A 26357-nucleotide genomic window follows, 5' to 3' on the forward strand; every position below is an offset into this window, starting at 1 on the left:
TGAGCATGACAGTCATCTCAACACTACAAAGGAGGGTCCCACAAGCCGGTGGTCAACTCACCGAGTTGAGCAATGCAGAACGGAGTGCTGGGGACCTGGGCTATGCTGTGCATGAAGGATTACTTCCAAAAGTGCACAGAAGCCCTAGCAGCTGCAGTTCACACAGCACACAGGATTACTGTCTGGAGAGGGGAGGCAAGGACTTACCTCCTCCAAGTTTAGACAGTTTGACCACTGGACAGTCTGGGTCACTTGGGTCCACCACCTGTGTTCCACTGGCCATGCTCGTCAGGATGAGAGGGGACCCAGAGTACCGGTGGCACTGAAGTTTGGTGCCTGCTGGAGCAGGGGGAAGATTCCATCGACCCACGGGAGATTTCTTCGTGGCTTCCAGTGCAGGGTGAAGGCAGACAGCCCTCAGAGCATGCACCATCAGGAAACAGTCGAGAAAGCCGGCAGGATTAGGCGCTACAATGTCGCTGGTAGTCTTCTTGCTACTTTGTTGCAGTTTTACAGGCGTCCTGGAGCAGTCAGCGGTCGATCCTTGGCAGAAGTCAAAGAGAGAGGTGCAGAGGACCTCTGGTGAATTCTTGCATTCGTTATCTGAGGAAAAGCCGACTGGAGAGACCCTAAATAGTCCTCAGAGGAGGATTGGCCACCTAGTCAGGTATTCACCTATCAGGAGGGGTCTCTGACGTCACCTGCTGGCACTGGCCACTCAGAGGCCTCCAGAATGCCCTCACACCTCTGCATTCAAGATGGCAGAGGTCTGGGACACACTGGAGGGGCTCTGGGCACCTCCCCTGGGGTGGTGATGGACAGGGGAGTGGTCACTCCTTTGTCGAGTTTCGTGCCAGAGCAGGGACTGGGGGTTCCCTAAACCGGTGTAGACTGGCTCATGCAAGGAGGGCACCATCTGTGCCCTTCAAAGCATTTCCAGAGGCCAGGAGAGGCTACTCCTCCCCAGCCCTTCACAGCTATTTCAAAAGGGAGAGGGTGCAACACCCTCTCTCACAGGGAATCCTTTGTTCTGCTTTCCTGGGACTGGGCTGCCCAGACCCTAGGAGGGCAGAAGCCTGTCTGTGGGTTGGCAGCAGCAGCAGCTGCAGAGAAAACCCCAGAGAGCTGGTTTGGCAGTACCCGGGGTCCACGGTGGAGCCCCGGGGATGCATGGGATTGGCACCCCAATACCAGATTTGGAATGGGGGGGCAATTCCATGATCTTAGGCATGTTACATGGCCATATTCAGAGTTACCATTGTGAAGCTATGTGGGGGCATGTTTGCTAGAGCAAGGGCGCCTCACACTTAGTAACTTTGCTCCTAACCTTCAGCAAGTGAAGTTTAGACACATAGGTGACTCATAAGTTACTTAAGTGCAGTGAAAAATGGCTGTGAAATAACGTGGACGTTATTTCACTCAGGCTGCAGTGGCAGGCCTGTGTAAGAATTGTCAGAGCTCCCTATGGGTGGCAAAAGAAATGCTGCAGCCCATAGGGATCTCCTGGACCCCAATATCCTGGGTACCTCAGTACCATACACTAGGGAATTATAAGGGTGTTCCAGTGTGCCAATTAGAACTGGTAAAATGGTCACTAGCCTATAGTGACAATTTTAAAGGCAGAGAGAGCATACGCAGTGATGTTCTGGTTATCAGAGCCTCAGTGAGACAGTTAGGCACCACACAGGGAACACATACAGGGCACAAACTATGAGCACTGGGGTCCTGGCTGGCAGGGTCCCAGTGACACAGGCAAAAACAAACTTAAGTACATGTGAAAATGGGGGTAACATGCCAGGCAAGATGGTACTGGGATGTGTCTGTGTGTGTGTGTGTGTCTGGGATGTGTGTGTGTGTGTCTGGGATGTGTCTGTGTGTGTGTCTGGGATCTGTCTGTGTGTGTGTCTGGGATGTGTCTGTGTGTGTCTGTGTGTGTGTGTGTGTCTGGGATGTGTCTGTGTGTGTTCTGGGATCTGTCTGTGTGTGTGCCTGGGATGTGTCTGTGTGTGTTTCTGGGATGTGTGTGTGTGTTAGGGATGTGATACCGTGTGTAGTGTGGTGTTGTATTGAAAGCCTATTTTCTCAGCTCTATGAATGACTCCCCTGTCTTCTTCCCTTACAGACTCCTTTCCCTACAATGGTGTCAAAGGTCAGGCCGGCCAGGAAGGGCCTTCCTCCTCTGGCAACGCAGGTACTTTTGGGGTCTCACTCAAGTGCCTTCAGCACAAAGCCTAGAAACACCTCTCACACAGTGCATGTGCAGCCGGTAGGCTGAAGTCCCCGCAGTGTTTATAGCACTTGTTTCTCCGCAGGCTCCAGAGCCCCCTTCAGTAAGGACAACGCGACGACAGGTGGAGCCGATGGAGCGAGTGCGTACGGAGGTAAGAGGCACATCTCTGGTCACCGGGGAAAGGGGTAAAAAGCAGGGGCGGAGCTTGGGCAGTAAGATTGGGGGGTACGTGGGGGTGAGCTTCAGATTTCCCAACAATCACCCAGGCACATAGCGGTCGATGTACCAAATTCTCACGCAGCGCAGCAGCCAAAAATGCAGCAATATCTGCGGTGAGAGCAGGAGAGCGCCATATTTAAAGAGATACTGCGCTCGCCCCTTTCACCCAAGCGTCGGAGCAGAGAGCAGGAGAGCGCCATATTTACAGATACCGCACTCGCCCCCCTCTCCCTAGCGCCGGAGCAGAGAGCGCCATGTTTACAGAGATACCTCACTCGCCCCCCTCTCCCTAGCGCTGGAGCAGAGAGCAGGAGAGCGCCATATTTACAGATACTGCACTCGTCCCCTCTCGCTAGCGCCGGAGCAGAGAGCAGGAGAGCGCCATATTTACAGATACTGCACTCATCCCTCTCCCTAGCGCCGGAGCAGGAGAGCACCATGTTTACAGAGATACTGCACTCGTCCTCTCTCCCTAGCGCCAGAGCAGAGAGCAGGAGAGCACCATATTTACAGATACTGCACTCGCCCCCCCTCTCCCTAGCGCCGGAGCAGAGAGCAGGAGCGCGCCATATTTACAGAGATACTGCACTCGCCACCCTCTCCCTAGCGCCGGAGCAGGAGAGCGCCATGTTTACAGATACTGCATTCGCCCCCCCCTCTCCCTAGCACCGGAGCAGAGAGTAGGAGAGCGCCATATTTACAGATACTGCATTCGCCCCCCTCTCCCTAGCGCTGGAGCAGAGAGCAGGAGAGCGCTATATTTACAGAGATACTGCACTCGCCCCCTCCCTAGCTCCGGACCAGGAGAGCAGGAGAGCGCTATGTTTACAGATACTGCACTCGTCCCCCTCTCCCTAGCGCCAGAGCAGAGAGCAGGAGAGTGCCATGTTTACAGATACTACACTCACCCCCCTCTCCCTAGCGCCGGAGCAGGAGAGCGCCATGTTTACAGATACTGCACTCGCCCCGTCTCCCTAGCGCCAGAGCAGAGAGCAGGAGAGCGCCATATTTACAGATACTGCACTCGTCCCTCTCCCTAGCGCCGGAGCAGAGAGCAGGAGAGCGCCATGTTTACAGATACTGCACTCGTCCCCTCTCGCTAGCGCCGGAGCAGAGAGCAGGAGAGCGCCATATTTACAGATACTGCACTCGTCCCCCTCTCCCTAGCGCCGGAGCAGGAGAGCAGCATATTTACAGAGATACTGCACTCGCCCCCTTCTCCCTAGCGCCGGAGTAGAGAGCATGAGAGCACCATATTTACAGAGATACTGCACTCGACCCCCTCTCACTAGCCCCAGAGCAGAGAGCAGGAGAGTGCCATATTTACAGAGATACTGCCCTCGCCCCCCCCTCTTCCTAGCGCCGGAGCAGAGAGCAGGAGAGCGCCATATTTACAGAGATACTGCACTCGCCCCCCTCTCCCTAGCACCGGAGCAGGAGAGTGCCATGTTTACAGATACTGCACTTGCCCCCCCTCTTCCTAGCGCCGGAGCAGAGAGCAGGAGAGTGTCATATTTACAGAGATACTGCACTCGCCCCCCTCGCCCTAGCGCCGGAGCAGGAGAGCGCCATGTTTACAGATACTGCACTTGCCCCCCCCTCTTCCTAGCGCCGGAGCAGAGAGCAGAAGAGTGCCATATTTACAGAGATACTGCACTCGCCCCCCTCTCCCTAGCGCCGGAGCAGAGAGCAGGAGAGCGCCATGTTTACAGAGATACTGCACTGGCCCCCCCTTTCCCTAGAGCCGGAGCAGGAGAGCGCCATGTTTACAGATACTGCACTCGCCCCCCTCACCCTAGCACCGGAGCAGAGAGCAGGAGAGTGCCATGTTTACAGAGATACTGCACTCGCCCCCCTCTCCCTAGCGCCGGAACAGAGAGAAGGAGAGCGCCATGTTTACAGATACTGCACTCGCCCCCTCTCCCTAGCACCGGAGCAGAGAGCAGGAGAGCGCCATATTTACAGAGATACTGCACTCGCACCCCTCTCCCTATCGCCGGAGCAGGAGAGCGCCATGTTTACAGAGATACTGCACTCGCCCCCCTCTCCCTAGCGCCGGAGCAGGAGAGCGCCATGTTTACAGAGATACTGCACTTGTCCCCCTCCCCCTAGCGCCGGAGCAGAGAACAGGAGAGCGCTATGTTTACAGAGATACTGCACTCGCACACCCTCCCCCTAGCGCCGGAGCAGAAAGCAGGAGAGCGCTATGTTTACAGAGATACTGCACTCGCACCCCCTCTCCCTAGCGCCGGAGCAGAGAGCAGGAGAGCACTATGTTTACAGAGATACTGCACTTGCACCCCTCTCCCTAACGCCGGAGCAGAGAGCAGGAGAGCGCCATGTTTACAGACATACTGCAGTCGTCCCCCCCCCAGCGCCGGAGCAGAGAGCAGGAGAGCACTATGTTTACAGAGATACTGCACTCGCCCCCCCTCTCCCTAGCACCGGAGCAGAGAGCAGGAGAGCGCCATGTTTACAGAGATACTGCACTCGCCCCCCTCACCCTGGCGCCAGAGCAGAGAGCAGGAGAGCGCCATATTTACAGAGATACTGCACTGGCACCCTCTCCCTAGTGCCGGAGCAGAGAGCAGGAGAGCGCCATGTTTACAGAGATACTGCACTCGCCCCCCTCTCCCTAACGCCGGAGCAGAGAGCAGGAGAGCGCCATGTTTACAGAGATACTACACTCGCCCCCCTTTCCCTAGCGCCGGAGCAGGAGAGCACCATCTTTACAGATACTGCACTCGCCCCCTCTCCCTAGCACCGGAGCAGAGAGCAGGAGAGCGCCATGTTTACAGAGATACTGCACTCGCACCCCTCTCCCTAGCGCCGGAGCAGAGAGCAGGAGAGCGCCATGTTTACAGAGATACTGCACTCGCCCCCCTCACCCTAGCGCCGGAGCAGAGAGCAGGAGAGCGCTATGTTTACAGAGATACTGCACTCTCCCCCCCTCCCCCTAGCACCGGAGCAGGAGAGTGCCATATTTACATAGATACTGCACTCGTCCCCCTCACCGTAGCGCCGGAGCAGAGAGCAGGAGAGCGCCATGTTTACATAGATACTGCACTCGCCCCCCCTCTCCCTAGCGCCGGAGCAAGAGCAGGTATGCAGGGGCCATACACCCACCTTTGCAAGATAGTGCAAGGGTGTCAGCGTGAGTCTAGCACAGGTTTTGTACTGGGAGGACATCCCTGCAGTACATAATACTATGCTTAGACTGACTTTTAAATTTTCCCCACTTTATACATGAGCTGTACAGTGCAACACACATGCACAGTCAGAAAGGAAAGGAGAAACAAAAACATTACTCCTTAATGCTGCTTATTTGAAATTATTTTTCTACTTTTATTTAGTAAATAGGGTTTTACATTAAAAACCATGGGTGGTTGCATGGAAAGGCCCAAGCACCGCCCATGGGAAGCCCCGTTAATGATAAGTAATGCAAAGCAGTGCCTTGAGACCCTCATGGGTGAGTAGTGCGCTTTACAAATTCCTGAGTGATTGATTGATGCTCCTATGTGCGCTACTTTCAAGTGAATTTGGAGCAGAGAGCAGGAGAGTGCCATGTTTACAGATACTGCACTCGCCCCCCTCACCCTAGCACCGGAGCAGAGAGCAGGAGTGCGCCATGTTTACAGAGATACTGCACTCGCCCCCCTCACCCTAGCACTGGAGCAGAGAGCAGGAGAGCGCAATATTTACAGAGATACTGCATTCGCACCCCTCTCCCTAGCGCCGGAGCAGGAGAACACCATGTTTACAGAGATACTGCACTCGCCCCCCTCTCCCTAGTGCCGGAGCAGGAGAGCGCCATGCTTACAGAGATACTGCACTTGTCCCCCTCCCCCTAGCGCCGGAGCAGAGAGCAGGAGAGCGCTATGTTTACAGAGATACTGCACTCGCACCCCCACCCCCTAGCGCCGGAGCAGGAGAGCGCTATGTTTACAGAGATACTGCACTCGTACCCCCTCTCCCTAGCGCCGGAGCAGGAGAGCGCCATGTTTACAGAAATACTGCACTCGTCCCTCTACCCCTAGCGCCGGAGCAGAGAGCAGGAGAGTGCTATGTTTACAGAGATACTGCACTCGCACCCCTCTCCCTAACGCCGGAGCAGAGAGCAGGAGAGCGCCATGTTTACAGAGATACTGCACTCGCCCCCCTCACCCTGGCGCCAGAGCAGAGAGCAGGAGAGCGCCATATTTACAGAGATACTGCACTCGCACCCTCTCCCTAGCGCCGGAGCAGCGAGCAGGAGAGCGCCATGTTTACAGAGATACTGCACTTGCACCCCTCTCCCTAGCGCCGGAGCAGAGAGCAGGAGAGCGCCATGTTTACAGAGATACTGCACTCGCCCCCTCTCCCTAGCACCGGAGCAGAGAGCAGGAGAGCGCCATATTTACAGAGATACTGCACTCGCACCCCTCTCCCTATCGCCGGAGCAGGAGAGCGCCATGTTTACAGAGATACTGCACTCGCCCCCCTCTCCCTAGCGCCGGAGCAGGAGAGCGCCATGTTTACAGAGATACTGCACTTGTCCCCCTCCCCCTAGCGCCGGAGCAGAGAACAGGAGAGCGCTATGTTTACAGAGATACTGCACTCGCACACCCTCCCCCTAGCGCCGGAGCAGAGAGCAGGAGAGCGCTATGTTTACAGAGATACTGCACTCGCACCCCCTCTCCCTAGCGCCGGAGCAGAGAGCAGGAGAGCACTATGTTTACAGAGATACTGCACTTGCACCCCTCTCCCTAACGCCGGAGCAGAGAGCAGGAGAGCGCCATGTTTACAGACATACTGCAGTCGTCCCCCCCCCCAGCGCCGGAGCAGAGAGCAGGAGAGCACTATGTTTACAGAGATACTGCACTCGCCCCCCCTCTCCCTAGCACCGGAGCAGAGAGCAGGAGAGCGCCATGTTTACAGAGATACTGCACTCGCCCCCCTCACCCTGGCGCCAGAGCAGAGAGCAGGAGAGCGCCATATTTACAGAGATACTGCACTGGCACCCTCTCCCTAGTGCCGGAGCAGAGAGCAGGAGAGCGCCATGTTTACAGAGATACTGCACTCGCCCCCCTCTCCCTAACGCCGGAGCAGAGAGCAGGAGAGCGCCATGTTTACAGAGATACTACACTCGCCCCCCTTTCCCTAGCGCCGGAGCAGGAGAGCACCATCTTTACAGATACTGCACTCGCCCCCTCTCCCTAGCACCGGAGCAGAGAGCAGGAGAGCGCCATGTTTACAGAGATACTGCACTCGCACCCCTCTCCCTAGCGCCGGAGCAGAGAGCAGGAGAGCGCCATGTTTACAGAGATACTGCACTCGCCCCCCTCACCCTAGCGCCGGAGCAGAGAGCAGGAGAGCGCTATGTTTACAGAGATACTGCACTCTCCCCCCCCCCCCCCCCTAGCACCGGAGCAGGAGAGTGCCATATTTACATAGATACTGCACTCGTCCCCCTCACCGTAGCGCCGGAGCAGAGAGCAGGAGAGCGCCATGTTTACATAGATACTGCACTCGCCCCCCCTCTCCCTAGCGCCGGAGCAAGAGCAGGTATGCAGGGGCCATACACCCACCTTTGCAAGATAGTGCAAGGGTGTCAGCGTGAGTCTAGCACAGGTTTTGTACTGGGAGGACATCCCTGCAGTACATAATACTATGCTTAGACTGACTTTTAAATTTTCCCCACTTTATACATGAGCTGTACAGTGCAACACACATGCACAGTCAGAAAGGAAAGGAGAAACAAAAACATTACTCCTTAATGCTGCTTATTTGAAATTATTTTTCTACTTTTATTTAGTAAATAGGGTTTTACATTAAAAACCATGGGTGGTTGCATGGAAAGGCCCAAGCACCGCCCATGGGAAGCCCCGTTAATGATAAGTAATGCAAAGCAGTGCCTTGAGACCCTCATGGGTGAGTAGTGCGCTTTACAAATTCCTGAGTGATTGATTGATGCTCCTATGTGCGCTACTTTCAAGTGAATTTGGAGCAGAGAGCAGGAGAGTGCCATGTTTACAGATACTGCACTCGCCCCCCTCACCCTAGCACCGGAGCAGAGAGCAGGAGTGCGCCATGTTTACAGAGATACTGCACTCGCCCCCCTCACCCTAGCACTGGAGCAGAGAGCAGGAGAGCGCAATATTTACAGAGATACTGCACTCGCACCCCTCTCCCTAGCGCCGGAGCAGGAGAACACCATGTTTACAGAGTTACTGCACTCGCCCCCCTCTCCCTAGTGCCGGAGCAGGAGAGCGCCATGCTTACAGAGATACTGCACTTGTCCCCCTCCCCCTAGCGCCGGAGCAGAGAGCAGGAGAGCGCTATGTTTACAGAGATACTGCACTCGCACCCCCACCCCCTAGCGCCGGAGCAGGAGAGCGCTATGTTTACAGAGATACTGCACTCGTACCCCCTCTCCCTAGCGCCGGAGCAGGAGAGCGCCATGTTTACAGAAATACTGCACTCGTCCCTCTACCCCTAGCGCCGGAGCAGAGAGCAGGAGAGTGCTATGTTTACAGAGATACTGCACTCGCACCCCTCTCCCTAACGCCGGAGCAGAGAGCAGGAGAGCGCCATGTTTACAGAGATACTGCACTCGCCCCCCTCACCCTGGCGCCAGAGCAGAGAGCAGGAGAGCGCCATATTTACATAGATACTGCACTCGTCCCCCTCACCGTAGCGCCGGAGCAGAGAGCAGGAGAGCGCCATGTTTACATAGATACTGCACTCGCCCCCCCTCTCCCTAGCGCCGGAGCAAGAGCAGGTATGCAGGGGCCATACACCCACCTTTGCAAGATAGTGCAAGGGTGTCAGCGTGAGTCTAGCACAGGTTTTGTACTGGGAGGACATCCCTGCAGTACATAATACTATGCTTAGACTGACTTTTAAATTTTCCCCACTTTATACATGAGCTGTACAGTGCAACACACATGCACAGTCAGAAAGGAAAGGAGAAACAAAAACATTACTCCTTAATGCTGCTTATTTGAAATTATTTTTCTACTTTTATTTAGTAAATAGGGTTTTACATTAAAAACCATGGGTGGTTGCATGGAAAGGCCCAAGCACCGCCCATGGGAAGCCCCGTTAATGATAAGTAATGCAAAGCAGTGCCTTGAGACCCTCATGGGTGAGTAGTGCGCTTTACAAATTCCTGAGTGATTGATTGATGCTCCTATGTGCGCTACTTTCAAGTGAATTTGGAGCAGAGAGCAGGAGAGTGCCATGTTTACAGATACTGCACTCGCCCCCCTCACCCTAGCACCGGAGCAGAGAGCAGGAGTGCGCCATGTTTACAGAGATACTGCACTCGCCCCCCTCACCCTAGCACTGGAGCAGAGAGCAGGAGAGCGCAATATTTACAGAGATACTGCATTCGCACCCCTCTCCCTAGCGCCGGAGCAGGAGAACACCATGTTTACAGAGATACTGCACTCGCCCCCCTCTCCCTAGTGCCGGAGCAGGAGAGCGCCATGCTTACAGAGATACTGCACTTGTCCCCCTCCCCCTAGCGCCGGAGCAGAGAGCAGGAGAGCGCTATGTTTACAGAGATACTGCACTCGCACCCCCACCCCCTAGCGCCGGAGCAGGAGAGCGCTATGTTTACAGAGATACTGCACTCGTACCCCCTCTCCCTAGCGCCGGAGCAGGAGAGCGCCATGTTTACAGAAATACTGCACTCGTCCCTCTACCCCTAGCGCCGGAGCAGAGAGCAGGAGAGTGCTATGTTTACAGAGATACTGCACTCGCACCCCTCTCCCTAACGCCGGAGCAGAGAGCAGGAGAGCGCCATGTTTACAGAGATACTGCACTCGCCCCCCTCACCCTGGCGCCAGAGCAGAGAGCAGGAGAGCGCCATATTTACAGAGATACTGCACTCGCACCCTCTCCCTAGCGCCGGAGCAGCGAGCAGGAGAGCGCCATGTTTACAGAGATACTGCACTTGCACCCCTCTCCCTAGCGCCGGAGCAGAGAGCAGGAGAGCGCCATGTTTACAGAGATACTGCACTCGCCCCCTCTCCCTAGCACCGGAGCAGAGAGCAGGAGAGCGCCATATTTACAGAGATACTGCACTCGCACCCCTCTCCCTATCGCCGGAGCAGGAGAGCGCCATGTTTACAGAGATACTGCACTCGCCCCCCTCTCCCTAGCGCCGGAGCAGGAGAGCGCCATGTTTACAGAGATACTGCACTTGTCCCCCTCCCCCTAGCGCCGGAGCAGAGAACAGGAGAGCGCTATGTTTACAGAGATACTGCACTCGCACACCCTCCCCCTAGCGCCGGAGCAGAGAGCAGGAGAGCGCTATGTTTACAGAGATACTGCACTCGCACCCCCTCTCCCTAGCGCCGGAGCAGAGAGCAGGAGAGCACTATGTTTACAGAGATACTGCACTTGCACCCCTCTCCCTAACGCCGGAGCAGAGAGCAGGAGAGCGCCATGTTTACAGACATACTGCAGTCGTCCCCCCCCCCAGCGCCGGAGCAGAGAGCAGGAGAGCACTATGTTTACAGAGATACTGCACTCGCCCCCCCTCTCCCTAGCACCGGAGCAGAGAGCAGGAGAGCGCCATGTTTACAGAGATACTGCACTCGCCCCCCTCACCCTGGCGCCAGAGCAGAGAGCAGGAGAGCGCCATATTTACAGAGATACTGCACTGGCACCCTCTCCCTAGTGCCGGAGCAGAGAGCAGGAGAGCGCCATGTTTACAGAGATACTGCACTCGCCCCCCTCTCCCTAACGCCGGAGCAGAGAGCAGGAGAGCGCCATGTTTACAGAGATACTACACTCGCCCCCCTTTCCCTAGCGCCGGAGCAGGAGAGCACCATCTTTACAGATACTGCACTCGCCCCCTCTCCCTAGCACCGGAGCAGAGAGCAGGAGAGCGCCATGTTTACAGAGATACTGCACTCGCACCCCTCTCCCTAGCGCCGGAGCAGAGAGCAGGAGAGCGCCATGTTTACAGAGATACTGCACTCGCCCCCCTCACCCTAGCGCCGGAGCAGAGAGCAGGAGAGCGCTATGTTTACAGAGATACTGCACTCTCCCCCCCCCCCCCCCCTAGCACCGGAGCAGGAGAGTGCCATATTTACATAGATACTGCACTCGTCCCCCTCACCGTAGCGCCGGAGCAGAGAGCAGGAGAGCGCCATGTTTACATAGATACTGCACTCGCCCCCCCTCTCCCTAGCGCCGGAGCAAGAGCAGGTATGCAGGGGCCATACACCCACCTTTGCAAGATAGTGCAAGGGTGTCAGCGTGAGTCTAGCACAGGTTTTGTACTGGGAGGACATCCCTGCAGTACATAATACTATGCTTAGACTGACTTTTAAATTTTCCCCACTTTATACATGAGCTGTACAGTGCAACACACATGCACAGTCAGAAAGGAAAGGAGAAACAAAAACATTACTCCTTAATGCTGCTTATTTGAAATTATTTTTCTACTTTTATTTAGTAAATAGGGTTTTACATTAAAAACCATGGGTGGTTGCATGGAAAGGCCCAAGCACCGCCCATGGGAAGCCCCGTTAATGATAAGTAATGCAAAGCAGTGCCTTGAGACCCTCATGGGTGAGTAGTGCGCTTTACAAATTCCTGAGTGATTGATTGATGCTCCTATGTGCGCTACTTTCAAGTGAATTTGGAGCAGAGAGCAGGAGAGTGCCATGTTTACAGATACTGCACTCGCCCCCCTCACCCTAGCACCGGAGCAGAGAGCAGGAGTGCGCCATGTTTACAGAGATACTGCACTCGCCCCCCTCACCCTAGCACTGGAGCAGAGAGCAGGAGAGCGCAATATTTACAGAGATACTGCACTCGCACCCCTCTCCCTAGCGCCGGAGCAGGAGAACACCATGTTTACAGAGTTACTGCACTCGCCCCCCTCTCCCTAGTGCCGGAGCAGGAGAGCGCCATGCTTACAGAGATACTGCACTTGTCCCCCTCCCCCTAGCGCCGGAGCAGAGAGCAGGAGAGCGCTATGTTTACAGAGATACTGCACTCGCACCCCCACCCCCTAGCGCCGGAGCAGGAGAGCGCTATGTTTACAGAGATACTGCACTCGTACCCCCTCTCCCTAGCGCCGGAGCAGGAGAGCGCCATGTTTACAGAAATACTGCACTCGTCCCTCTACCCCTAGCGCCGGAGCAGAGAGCAGGAGAGTGCTATGTTTACAGAGATACTGCACTCGCACCCCTCTCCCTAACGCCGGAGCAGAGAGCAGGAGAGCGCCATGTTTACAGAGATACTGCACTCGCCCCCCTCACCCTGGCGCCAGAGCAGAGAGCAGGAGAGCGCCATATTTAGAGATACTGCACTCGCACCCTCTCCCTAGCGCCGGAGCAGCGAGCAGGAGAGCGCCATGTTTACAGAGATACTGCACTTGCACCCCTCTCCCTAGCGCCGGAGCAGAGAGCAGGAGAGCGTCATGTTTACAGAGATACTGCACTTGCACCCCTCACCCTGGCGCCAGAGCAGGAGAGCAGGAGAGCGCCATGTTTACAGAGATACTGCACTCGTCCCCTCTCCCTAGCGCCGGAGCAGAGAGCAGGAGAGCGCTATGTTTACAGAGATACTGCACTCTCCCCCCTCCCCCTAGCGCCAGCAGGAGAGCGCCATATTTACTCAGATACTGCACTCATCCCCCTCACCGTAGCGCCGGAGCAGAGAGCAGGAGAGCGCCATGTTTACAGAGATACTGCACTCGCCCCCCTCTCCCTAACGCCGGAGCAGAGAGCAGGAGAGCGCCATGTTTACAGAGATACTGCACTCGCACCCCTCTCCCTAGCGCCAGAGCAGAGAGCAGGAGAGCGCCATGTTTACAGAAATACTGCACTAGCCCCCCTCACCCTGGCGCCGGAGCAGGAGAGCAGGAGAGCGCCATATTTACATAGATACTGCACTCGTCCCCTCTCCCTAGCGCCGGAGCAGAGAGCAGGAGAGCGCTATGTTTACAGAGATACTGCATTTTCCCCCCCTCCCCCTAGCGCCGGAGCAGGAGAGCGCCATATTTACATAGATACTGCACTCGTCCCCCTCACCGTAGCTCCGGAGCAGAGAGCAGGACAGTGCCGTGTTTACATAGATACTGCACTCGCCCCCCTCTCCGTAGTGCCGGAGCAGGAGAGCGCTATGTTTACAGAGATACTGCACTCGCCCCCCCTCTCCCTAGCGCCAGAGCAAGAGCAGGTATGCGGGGGCCATACACCCACCTTTGCAAGATAGTGCAAGGATGTCAGCGCGAGTCTAGCTCAGGTTTTGTACTGGGAGGACATCCCTGCAGTACATAATACTATGCTTAGCCTGACTTTTAAATTTTCCCCACTTTATACGTGAGCTGTACAGTGCAACACACATGCACAGTCAGAAAGGAAAGGAGAAACAAAAACATTACTCCTTTATGCAGCTTATTTGAAATTATTTTTCTACTTTTATTTAGTAAATAGGGTTTTACATTAAAAACCATGGGTGGTTGCATGGAAAGGCCCAAGCACTGCCCATGGGAAGCCCCGTTAATGATAAGTAATGCAAAGCAGTGCCTTGAGACCCTCATGGGTGAGTAGTGCGCTTTACAAATTCCTGAGTGATTGATTGATGCTCCTATGTGCGCTACTTTCAAGTGAATTTCCTGCTCAAAGCAAGTTTTGCTATGGAAGTAAATTGGGAAGAAGGATTTTGCGTCAATTTGCAACACTTTTGTTATGCAAACACAGAGCAAAATCTTAGTATGACAAGCAGGGGGCACGAGTGGGGCTTAAGGTGATTGAAAAGGGAGGGTAATTATTGTATGGGTACTACTTGGGAGAAAACACATTATTTTGAGAAATAACCAGTATTTCTTTTCATCCTGTTTCCAAGCAGAGAGAGAGCGAGAGGGAAAAAAGAGAGAGAGTGTGTGTGTGTGCATGCGTGTGTGTGTATGTGGGTGTGCATGTGTGTGTGCATGTGTGTGCATGCATGTGTGTGTGTGTGCATGCGTGTGTGTGCATGCATGTGTGTGTGTGCATGTGTGCGTGTTTATGTGTGTGTGCTTGTGTATGTGTGTGCCTGCATATGTGTGTGTATGACTGTGTGTGTGCATGCATGTGTGTGTGTATGCATGCATGTGTGTGTGTGCATGCATGTGTGTGTGTGTTCATGTGTGTGTGCTTGTGTGTGTGTGCCTGTGTGTGTGTGTGCGCATGCGTATGTGTGTATGTGTGTGCATGCATGTGTATGTGTGTGTGTGCATGCGTGTGTGTGTATGTGTGTGTGCTTGTGTGTGTGTGCCTGTGTGTGTGTGTGTGTGTGTGCATGCGTGTGTGTGTGTGTGTGCATGTGTGTTTGTATGCATGCATGTGTGTGTGTGCGTGCATGCATGCATGTGTGTATGTGTGTGTGCTTGTATGTGTGTGCCTGCGTGTGTGTGTGTATGTGTGTGTGCATGTGTGTGTATGCATGTGTGTGTGTGCGTGCGTGCGTGCATGCGGGTGTGTGCATGCATGCGTGTGTGTGCATGCGTGCATGCGGGTGTGTGTGCATGCATGTGTGTGTGGGCGTGCATGCATGCGTGTGTGTGCGCGCATGCATGTGTGTGTGCGTGCATGCGTGTGTGCATGCATGCGTGTGCCTGCATGTGGGTGTGTGTGCATGTGTGCTTTCTTAGTCTGTGTGTGTGAAAGTTCCTGGTGAACTCAACAATAGAAACCTTGCCATACCTGACAGAAATCACCTGTACCCAACCATTTATCACAAAATCCATTTATTGGGGGGTGTAACACCCCAAACCTCCCACCCCCGAAGCTCCTCCCTGGTAAAAAGAGAACTTATAACCTTCTTTCCTGCACCTCTCCGTCCTCTGCATTGCTTCCTCCCACCAATTCCTCCACCCTTATGTCTCCCTCTGAGATGTTGTACCACCCTCTCCCCACCCTCCATTGTCCATCGTGTCCTCGACTCCCCCTCCCTCTCTTGTCACCTCCCGCCCCCCAATAAGCAAAAGAAGGTGCTAAGTGGCAGCAGTTTCAGTTATGCTGCACAGCAACCACGCTACACACAGAGACAAAGCCAACAGCTGACGCAGGCGAGACCGAAGGGCTTTGCCAAGGCTTGTTTACAGTGCTGGGAAGTAGGGCATTGCCCGGGTCCCAGTGCTGCAGCCACTTCTAGGCCGGAGAGGGAATCCGGGTGACACACGGGGACGTGGTGTATTTGCCCTGGTGTCATTGCCTGACTCTGGCCCATAATTCGGCTGCGCCCGCACCTTGGGCCGGATTTACAACTGGCGGACGAGTTACTCCGTCACAATGATGACCACTATCCCGTCCACCAAAATCTAAATTCCCTATTTCCCATGATTTCGGCGGGAGATCCTTCACTGCTGTGATGGCGTGATCCATCCCCCATATCTACATCAGGGCCTTTGTCTGCTTTGAGCAGCCACACGCAGGCAGCAAGGAGGGCTTTCTGCTTTGAGATTGCTACCGGGCCCAAAACAAAGCAGTGATGTAACACAGGCACCCGCAGTCCCTGCAGGGCAGGGGTGGCCCAAGCTCCAAGTGGCCCCCTTAGCACAACACCCTGGCCTGAGAGCTCCTGAGTGAGTTTGGGGGAGGGGAGGCTTCCATGTAGTTTTCAGGGGCCCCCTCAAGTTTTGTTATGCGCTGAAACAAAGGCCTGATTTAAAAGGCCATCAGCCCCCCGTTTGTTCAGTGTTATGATCTTGGCTGGGAGCCATCTAGTGCCTCACACCTAAACCTCAATGCAGTGGAAGGAAACAAAGGCGCACAGCTTGTTATCACCCCACAAACACCTAAGAGAAACTACTTTGAACTTTGCCCAGTTCCCTGTGTAAGAAACGTGCTTGCACTGTGAGAGGCAGGTTTTACCTGCCTGTGTGAGTAATTCTGCAACTAGTGAGTTAGATCTCACCTTCTCACTTCTTTATGTAACTCTTTCACAGCGCTGCTCCTCCCAGTACACGGGAGGGTGAGCACATTGCATCACACACAGAGGCAGAATAAATCATACACGTGTGCACATGAATGTACATGAAATGTTACATCCAGCAATGAGGGGTTTAAGGTTCAGCAATCACATCTCATCCATACTTGTAGATGTCACAGAACAAGAGTGACTGATCGGAGCCCCCTGTTGCTCACCTTAGAGTAACAACAGATTGAGAAAAGAGTGAGGATGGAAACCCATGAGTCACACATGCAGCGCCTTGAGGCTGGTAAATAGGTCAATGTGCTACATTACAAGGAGTACAATTTATGAACCGGAAATAACAATGATCTCGGTATCAAAAGCAATAGACACTTCCCTATCTGAGTAATAAAAACGAATCAGTGATCTGCATGTTACAGCAGGCGCCTTCACCCTCCGTGCTACCCTACGGGCACAAGGGTCTCTGCAGCTGGCGCCTTCACCCTCCGTGCTACCCTACGGGCACAAGGGTCTCTGCAGCTGGCGCCTTCACCCTCCGTGCTACCCTACGGGCACAAGGGTCTCTGCAGCCGGCGCCTCACCCTCCGTGCTACCCTCCCCGGGGCACAAGGGTCTCTGCAGCCGGCGCCTTCACCCTCCGTGCTACCCTACGGGGGCACAAGGGTCTCTGCAGCCGGTGCCTTCACCCTCCGTGCTACCCTCCCCGGGGCACAAGGGTCTCTGCAGCTGGCACCTTCACCCTCTGTGCTACCCTACGGGCACAAGGGTCTCTGCAGCCGGCGCCTCACCCTCCGTGCTACCCTCCCCGGGGCACAAGGGTCTCTGCAGCCGGTGCCTTCACCCTTCGTGCTACCCTACGGGCACAAGAGTCTCTGCAGCCAGCGCCTTCACCCTCTGTGCTACCCTACGGGCACAAGGGTCTCTGCAGCTGGCGCCTTCACCCTTCGTCCTACCCTATGGGCACAAGGGTCTCTGCAGCGGGCGCCTTCAACCTCTGTGCTACCCTCCACGGGGCACAAGGGTCTCTGCAGCTGGCGCCTTCACCCTCCGTGCTACCCTCCCCGGGATACAAGGGTCTCTGCAGCAGGCACCTTCACCCTCCGTGCTACCCTACGGGCACAAGGGTCTCTGCAGCTGGCGCCTTCACCCTTCGTGCTACCCTATGGGCACAAGGGTCTCTGCAGCCGGCGCCTTCACCCTCCGTGCTACCCTACGGGCACAAGGGTCTCTGCAGCTGGCGCCTTCACCCTCTGTGCTACCCTCCGCGGGGCACAAGGGTCTCTGCAGCAGGCGCCTTCACCCTGCGTGCTACCCTCCACGGGGCACAAGGGTCTCTGCAGCCGGCGCCTTCACCCTCCGTGCTACCCTATGGGGCACACAAGGGTCTCTGCAGCTGGCGCCTTCACCCTCCGTGCTACCCTACGGGCACAAGGGTCTCTGCAGCAGGCGCCTTCACCCTCCGTGCTACCCTACGGGCACAAGAGTCTCTGCAGCTGGCACCTTCACCCTCCGTGCTACCCTACGGGCACAAGGGTCTCTGCAGCCGGCGCCTTCACCCTCCGTGCTACCCTACGGGGGCACAAGGGTCTCTGCAGCAGGCGCCTTCACCCTCCGTGCTACCCTCCGCGGGGCACAAGGGTCTCTGCAGCCGGTGCCTTCACCCTCCGTGCTTCCCTACGGGGGCACAAGGGTCTCTGCAGCCGGCGCCTTCACCCTGCGTGCTACCCTCCACGGGGCACAAGTGTCTCTGCAGCCGGCGCCTTCACCCTCCGTGCTACCCTCCGCGGGGCACAAGGGTCTCTGCAGCCGGCGCCTTCACCCTCCGTGCTACCCTACAGGGTAGACAAGGGTCTCTGCAGCTGGCACCTTCACCCTCCGTGCTACCCTACGGGCACAAGGGTCTCTGCAGCCGGTGCCTTCACCCTCCGTGCTACCCTCCCCGGGGCACAAGGGTCTCTGCAGCCAGCGCCTTCACCCTCCGTGCTACCCTACGGGCACAAGGGTCTCTGCAGCCGGCGCCTTCACCCTGCGTGCTACCGTCCCCGGGGCACAAGGGTCTCTGCAGCCGGTGCCTTCACCCTCCGTGCTACCCTCCCCGGGGCACAAGGGTCTCTGCAGCCGGCGCCTTCACCCTCCGTGCTACCCTACGGGGCACACAAGGGTCTCTGCAGCGGGCGCCTTCACCCTCCGTGCTACCCTCCGCGGGGCACACAAGGGTCTCTGCAGCCGGCGCCTTCACCCTGCGTGCTACCATCCGCGGGGCACACAAGGGTCTCTGCAGCCGGCGCCTTCACCCTGCGTGCTACCCTACGGGCACAAGGGTCTCTGCAGCCGGCGCCTTCACCCACGTGCTACCCTCCCCGGGGCACAAGGGTCTCTGCAGCTGGCACCTTCACCCTCCGTGCTACCCTACGGGCACAAGGGTCTCTGCAGCTGGAGCCTCACCCTCCGTGCTACCCTCCACGGAGAACAAGGGTCTCTGCAGCAGGCGCCTTCACCCTCCGTGCTACCCTCCCCGGGGCACAAGGGTCTCTGCAGCCGCCGCCTTCGCCCTCCGTGCTACCCTACGGGTGCACAAGGGTCTCTGCAGCCGGCGCCTTCACCCTCTGTGCTACCCTCCCCGGGATACAAGGGTCTCTGCAGCAGGCACCTTCACCCTCCGTGCTACCCTACGGGCACAAGGGTCTCTGCAGCTGGCGCCTTCACCCTCCGTGCTACCCTCCCCGGGATACAAGGGTCTCTGCAGCAGGCACCTTCACCCTCCGTGCTACCCTACGGGCACAAGGGTCTCTGCAGCTGGCGCCTTCACCCTCCGTGCTACCCTCCCCGGGATACAAGGGTCTCTGCAGCCGGCGCCTTCACCCTCCGTGCTACCCTACGGGCGCACAAGGGTCTCTGCAGCCGGCGCCTTCACCCTCCGTGCTACCCTACGGGGCACACAAGGGTCTCTGCAGCCGGCGCCTTCACCCTCCGTGCTACCCTACGGGCACAAGGGTCTCTGCAGCTGGCACCTTCACCCTCTGTGCTACCCTCCCCGGGGCACAAGGGTCTCTGCAGCAGGCTCCTTCACCCTGCGTGCTACCCTCCACGGGGCACAAGGGTCTCTGCAGCCGGCGCCTCACCCTCCGTGCTACCCTCCCCGGGGCACAAGGGTCTCTGCAGCCGGCGCCTTCACCCTCCGTGCTACCCTACGGGCACAAGGGTCTCTGCAGCAGGCGCCTTCACCCTCCGTGCTACCCTACGGGCACAAGAGTCTCTGCAGCTGGCACCTTCACCCTCCGTGCTACCCTACGGGCACAAGGGTCTCTGCAGCCGGCGCCTTCACCCTCCGTGCTACCCTACGGGGGCACAAGGGTCTCTGCAGCAGGCGCCTTCACCCTCCGTGCTACCCTCCCCGGGGCACAAGGGTCTCTGCAGCCGGCGCCTTCACCCTCCGTGCTACCCTACGGGGGCACAAGGGTCTCTGCAGCCGGCGCCTTCACCCTCTGTGCTACCCTACGGGCGCACAAGGGTCTCTGCAGCCGGTGCCTTCACCCTCCGTGCTACCCTCCACGGGGCACAAGGGTCTCTGCAGCCGGCGCCTTCACCCTCCGTGCTACCCTCCCCGGGGCACAAGGGTCTCTGCAGCCGGTGCCTTCACCCTCCGTGCTACCCTATAGGCACAAGGGTCTCTGCAGCCGGCGCCTTCACCCTCCGTGCTACCCTACGGGCACAAGGGTCTCTGCAGCCGGCGCCTTCACCCTCCGTGCTACCCTACGGGCACACAAGGGTCTCTGCAGCCGGCGCCTTCACCCTCCGTGCTACCCTACGGGCACACAAGGGTCTCTGCAGCAGGCGCCTTCACCCTCCGTGCTACCCTACGGGCGCACAAGGGTCTCTGCAGCCGGCGCCTTCGCCCTCCGTGCTACCCTCCCCGGGGCACAAGGGTCTCTGCAGCCGCCGCCTTCGCCCTCCGTGCTACCCTCCCCGGGGCACAAGGGTCTCTGCAGCCGGCGCCTTCACCCTCTGTGCTACCCTACGGGCGCACAAGGGTCTCTGCAGCCGGCGCCTCACCCTCCGTGCTACCCTCCCCGGGGCACAAGGGTCTCTGCAGCCGGCGCCTTCACCCTCCGTGCTACCCTACGGGCACAAGGGTCTCTGCAGCCGGCGCCTTCACCCTCTGTGCTACCCTACGGGCGCACAAGGGTCTCTGCAGCCGGCGCCTTCACCCTCTGTGCTACCCTACGGGTGCACAAGGGTCTCTGCAGCCGGCGCCTTCACCCTCTGTGCTACCCTACGGGCACAAGAGTCTCTGCAGCCGGCGCCTTCACCCTCTGTGCTACCCTACGGGTGCACAAGGGTCTCTGCAGCCGGCGCCTTCACCCTCCGTGCTACCCTACGGGCGCACAAGGGTCTCTGCAGCCGGCGCCTTCACCCTCCGTGCTACCCTATGGGGCACACAAGGGTCTCTGCAGCCGGCGCCTTCACCCTCCGTGCTACCCTATGGGGAACAAGGGTCTCTGCAGCCGGCGCCTTCACCCTCCGTGCTACCCTATGGGGAACAAGGGTCTCTGCAGCCGGCGCCTTCACCCTCCGTGCTACCCTCCCCGGGGCACAAGGGTCTCTGCAGCCGGTGCCTTCACCCTCCGTGCTACCCTATGGGGCGCACAAGGGTCTCTGCAGCCGGCGCCTTCACCCTCTGTGCTACCCTACGGGTGCACAAGGGTCTCTGCAGTAGGCGCCTTCACCCTCCGTGCTACCCTACGGGCACACAAGGGTCTCTGCAGCCGGCGCCTCACCCTCCGTGCTACCCTCCCCGGGGCACACAAGGGTCTCTGCAGCCAGCGCCTCACCCTCCGTGCTACCCTCCCCGGGGCACAAGGGTCTCTGCAGCCGGCGCCTTCACCCTCTGTGCTACCCTCCCCGGGGCACAAGGGTCTCTGCAGCTGGCACCTTCACCCTCCGTGCTACCCTACGGGCACAAGGGTCTCTGCAGCCGGCGCCTTCACCCTGCGTGCTACCCTCCCCGGGGCACAAGGGTCTCTGCAGCCGGTGCCTTCACCCTCCGTGCTACCCTCCCCGGGGCACAAGGGTCTCTGCAGCCGGCGCCTTCACCCTCCGTGCTACCCTATAGGCACAAGGGTCTCTGCAGCTGGAGCCTCACCCTCCGTGCTACCCTACGGGCGCACAAGGGTCTCTGCAGCCGGCGCCTTCGCCCTCCGTGCTACCCTCCACGGAGAACAAGGGTCTCTGCAGCAGGCGCCTTCACCCTCCGTGCTACCCTACGGGCGCACAAGGGTCTCTGCAGCCGGCGCCTTCGCCCTCCGTGCTACCCTCCCCGGGGCACAAGGGTCTCTGCAGCCGCCGCCTTCGCCCTCCGTGCTACCCTATGGGCACAAGGGTCTCTGCAGCCGGCGCCTTCACCTTCCGTGCTACCCTATGGGCGCACAAGGGTCTCTGCAGCCGGCGCCTTCACCCTCCGTGCTACCCTACGGGCACAAGGGTCTCTGCAGCCGGCGCCTTCACCCTCTGTGCTACCCTACGGGCGCACAAGGGTCTCTGCAGCCGGCGCCTTCACCCTCTGTGCTACCCTACGGGCGCACAAGGGTCTCTGCAGCCGGCGCCTTCACCCTCTGTGCTACCCTACGGGTGCACAAGGGTCTCTGCAGCCGGCGCCTTCACCCTCTGTGCTACCCTACGGGCACAAGAGTCTCTGCAGCTGGAGCCTCACCCTCCGTGCTACCCTCCCCGGGGCACAAGGGTCTCTGCAGCCGGCGCCTTCACCCTCCGTGCTACCCTACGGGCGCACAAGGGTCTCTGCAGCCGGCGCCTTCACCCTCCGTGCTACCCTATGGGGCACACAAGGGTCTCTGCAGCCGGCGCCTTCACCCTCCGTGCTACCCTATGGGGAACAAGGGTCTCTGCAGCCGGCGCCTTCACCCTCCGTGCTACCCTCCCCGGGGCACAAGGGTCTCTGCAGCCGGTGCCTTCACCCTCCGTGCTACCCTATGGGGCACACAAGGGTCTCTGCAGCCGGCGCCTTCACCCTCCGTGCTACCCTACGGGTGCACAAGGGTCTCTGCAGCCGGCGCCTCACCCTCCGTGCTACCCTACGGCGCACAAGGGTCTCTGCAGCTGGCGTCTTCACCCTCCGTGCTACCCTACGGGCACAAGGGTCTCTGCAGCCGGCGCCTCACCCTCCGTGCTACCCTACGGGCACAAGGGTCTCTGCAGCCGGCGCCTTCACCCTCCGTGCTACCCTACGGGCACACAAGGGTCTCTGCAGCCGGCGCCTTCACCCTCCGTGCTACCCTCCCCGGGGCACAAGGGTCTCTGCAGCCGGCGCCTCACCCTCCGTGCTACCCTACGGGCACACAAGGGTCTCTGCAGCCGGCGCCTTCACCCTCCGTGCTACCCTCCCCGGGGCACAAGGGTCTCTGCAGCCGGTGCCTTCACCCTCCGTGCTACCCTCCCCGGGGCACAAGGGTCTCTGCAGCCGGTGCCTTCACCCTCCGTGCTACCCTCCCCGGGGCACAAGGGTCTCTGCAGCCGGTGCCTTCACCCTCCGTGCTACCCTCCACGGGGCACAAGGGTCTCTGCAGCCGGCGCCTTCACCCTCCGTGCTACCCTATAGGCACAAGGGTCTCTGCAGCTGGAGCCTCACCCTCCGTGCTACCCTCCACGGAGAACAAGGGTCTCTGCAGCCGGCTCCTCACCCTCCGTGCTACCCTCCCCGGGGAACAAGGGTCTTTGCAGCCGGTGCCTTCACCCTCCGTGCTACCCTATGGGGCACACAAGGGTCTCTGCAACAGGCGCCTTCACCCTCTGTGCTACCCTATGGGGCACACAAGGGTCTCTGCAGCCAGCGCCTCACCCTCCGTGCTATCCTCCCCGGGGCACAAAGGTCTCTGTAGCCGGCGCCTTCACCCTCCGTGCTACCCTACCCGGGGAATAAGCGTCTCTGCAGCTGGCACCTTCACCCTCCGTGCTACCCTACGGGCACAAGGGTCTCTGCAGCGGGCGCCTTCACCCTCCGTGCTACCCTACCCGGGGAATAAGGGTCTCTGCAGCCGGCGCCTTCACCCTCCGTGCTACCCTCCCCGGGGCACAAGGGTCTCTGCAGCCGGTGCCTTCACCCTCCGTGCTACCCTATGGGGCACACAAGGGTCTCTGCAGCCGGCGCCTTCACCCTCTGTGCTACCCTACGGGCGCACAAGGGTCTCTGCAGCCGGCGCCTTCACCCTCCGTGCTACCCTACGGGTGCACAAGGGTCTCTGCAGCCGGCGCCTCACCCTCCGTGCTACCCTACGGCGCACAAGGGTCTCTGCAGCTGGCGTCTTCACCCTCCGTGCTACCCTACGGGCACAAGGGTCTCTGCAGCCGGCGCCTCACCCTCCGTGCTACCCTACGGGCACAAGGGTCTCTGCAGCCGGCGCCTTCACCCTCCGTGCTACCCTACGGGCACACAAGGGTCTCTGCAGCCGGCGCCTTCACCCTCCGTGCTACCCTCCCCGGGGCACAAGGGTCTCTGCAGCCGGTGCCTTCACCCTCCGTGCTACCCTCCCCGGGGCACAAGGGTCTCTGCAGCCGGCGCCTCACCCTCCGTGCTACCCTACGGGCACACAAGGGTCTCTGCAGCCGGCGCCTTCACCCTCCGTGCTACCCTCCCCGGGGCACAAGGGTCTCTGCAGCCGGTGCCTTCACCCTCCGTGCTACCCTCCCCGGGGCACAAGGGTCTCTGCAGCCGGTGCCTTCACCCTCCGTGCTACCCTCCCCGGGGCACAAGGGTCTCTGCAGCCGGTGCCTTCACCCTCCGTGCTACCCTCCACGGGGCACAAGGGTCTCTGCAGCCGGCGCCTTCACCCTCCGTGCTACCCTATAGGCACAAGGGTCTCTGCAGCTGGAGCCTCACCCTCCGTGCTACCCTCCCCGGGGCACAAGGGTCTCTGCAGCCGGCGCCTTCACCCTCCGTGCTACCCTACGGGCGCACAAGGGTCTCTGCAGCCGGCGCCTTCACCCTGCGTGCTACCCTCCCCGGGGCACAAGGGTCTCTGCAGCCGGTGCCTTCACCCTCCGTGCTACCCTCCACGGGGCACAAGGGTCTCTGCAGCCGGCGCCTTCACCCTCCGTGCTACCCTATAGGCACAAGGGTCTCTGCAGCTGGAGCCTCACCCTCCGTGCTACCCTCCACGGAGAACAAGGGTCTCTGCAGCCGGCTCCTCACCCTCCGTGCTACCCTCCCCGGGGAACAAGGGTCTTTGCAGCCGGTGCCTTCACCCTCCGTGCTACCCTATGGGGCACACAAGGGTCTCTGCAACAGGCGCCTTCACCCTCTGTGCTACCCTATGGGGCACACAAGGGTCTCTGCAGCCAGCGCCTCACCCTCCGTGCTACCCTCCCCGGGGCACAAGGGTCTCTGCAGCGGGCGCCTTCACCCTCCGTGCTACCCTACCCGGGGAATAAGGGTCTCTGCAGCCGACGCCTTCACCCTCCGTGCTACCCTACGGGGCACACAAGGGTCTCTGCAGCGGGCGCCTTCACCCTCCGTGCTACCCTCCACGGGGCACAAGGGTCTCTGCAGCCGGCACCTTCACCCTCCGTGCTACCCTACGGGGCACACAAGGGTCTCTGCAGCGGGCGCCTTCACCCTCCGTGCTACCCTCCGCGGGGCACACAAGGGTCTCTGCAGCCGGCGCCTTCACCCTCCGTGCTACCCTACAGGGTACACAAGGGTCTCTGCAGCCGGCGCCTTCACCCTGCGTGCTACCCTACGGGCACAAGGGTCTCTGCAGCCGGCGCCTTCACCCACGTGCTACCCTCCCCGGGGCACAAGGGTCTCTGCAGCTGGCACCTTCACCCTCCGTGCTACCCTACGGGCACAAGGGTCTCTGCAGCCGGCGCCTTCACCCTGCGTGCTACCCTCCCCGGGGCACAAGGGTCTCTGCAGCCGGTGCCTTCACCCTCCGTGCTACCCTCCCCGGGGCACAAGGGTCTCTGCAGCCGGCGCCTTCACCCTCCGTGCTACCCTATAGGCACAAGGGTCTCTGCAGCTGGAGCCTCACCCTCCGTGCTACCCTCCACGGAGAACAAGGGTCTCTGCAGCAGGCGCCTTCACCCTCCGTGCTACCCTCCCCGGGGCACAAGGGTCTCTGCAGCCGCCGCCTTCGCCCTCCGTGCTACCCTACGGGTGCCCCGGGCTCTCTGCAGCCGGCGCCTTCACCCTCTGTGCTACCCTACGGGCGCACAAGGGTCTCTGCAGCCGGCGCCTTCACCCTCTGTGCTACCCTACGGGCGCACAAGGGTCTCTGCAGCCGGCGCCTTCACCCTCTGTGCTACCCTACGGGTGCACAAGGGTCTCTGCAGCCGGCGCCTTCACCCTCTGTGCTACCCTACGGGCACAAGAGTCTCTGCAGCCGGCGCCTTCACCCTCTGTGCTACCCTACGGGCGCACAAGGGTCTCTGCAGCCGGCGCCTTCACCCTCTGTGCTACCCTACGGGTGCACAAGGGTCTCTGCAGCCGGCGCCTTCACCCTCGGTGCTACCCTACGGGCGCACAAGGGTCTCTGCAGCCGGCGCCTTCACCCTCCGTGCTACCCTATGGGGCACACAAGGGTCTCTGCAGCCGGCGCCTTCACCCTCCGTGCTACCCTATGGGGAACAAGGGTCTCTGCAGCCGGCGCCTTCACCCTCCGTGCTACCCTCCCCGGGGCACAAGGGTCTCTGCAGCCGGTGCCTTCACCCTCCGTGCTACCCTATGGGGCACACAAGGGTCTCTGCAGCCGGCGCCTTCACCCTCTGTGCTACCCTACGGGCGCACAAGGGTCTCTGCAGCCGGCGCCTTCACCCTCCGTGCTACCCTACGGGTGCACAAGGGTCTCTGCAGTAGGCGCCTTCACCCTCCGTGCTACACTACGGGCACACAAGGGTCTCTGCAGCCGGCGCCTCACCCTCCGTGCTACCCTCCCCGGGGCACACAAGGGTCTCTGCAGCCAGCGCCTCACCCTCC

The 26357-nt window shown here is 59.2% G+C and overlaps 1 long non-coding RNA gene across 1 annotated transcript in view; it reads left to right on the forward strand.

Moving 5' to 3' along the window:
* Nucleotides 1-2314: 2314 nt before the first annotated feature.
* LOC138301444 (uncharacterized) overlaps nucleotides 2315-26357 on the forward strand; it is a 50906-nt gene continuing 26863 nt past the window's right edge. The window contains exon 1 of the long non-coding RNA XR_011205109.1: nucleotides 2315-2381. This is a non-coding gene — a long non-coding RNA (uncharacterized lncRNA). The remainder of the gene's footprint in view (nucleotides 2382-26357) is intronic.

Source organism: Pleurodeles waltl, chromosome 6 (genome assembly GCF_031143425.1).
Source record: "Pleurodeles waltl isolate 20211129_DDA chromosome 6, aPleWal1.hap1.20221129, whole genome shotgun sequence".
Lineage (NCBI taxonomy): Eukaryota > Metazoa > Chordata > Amphibia > Caudata > Salamandridae > Pleurodeles > Pleurodeles waltl.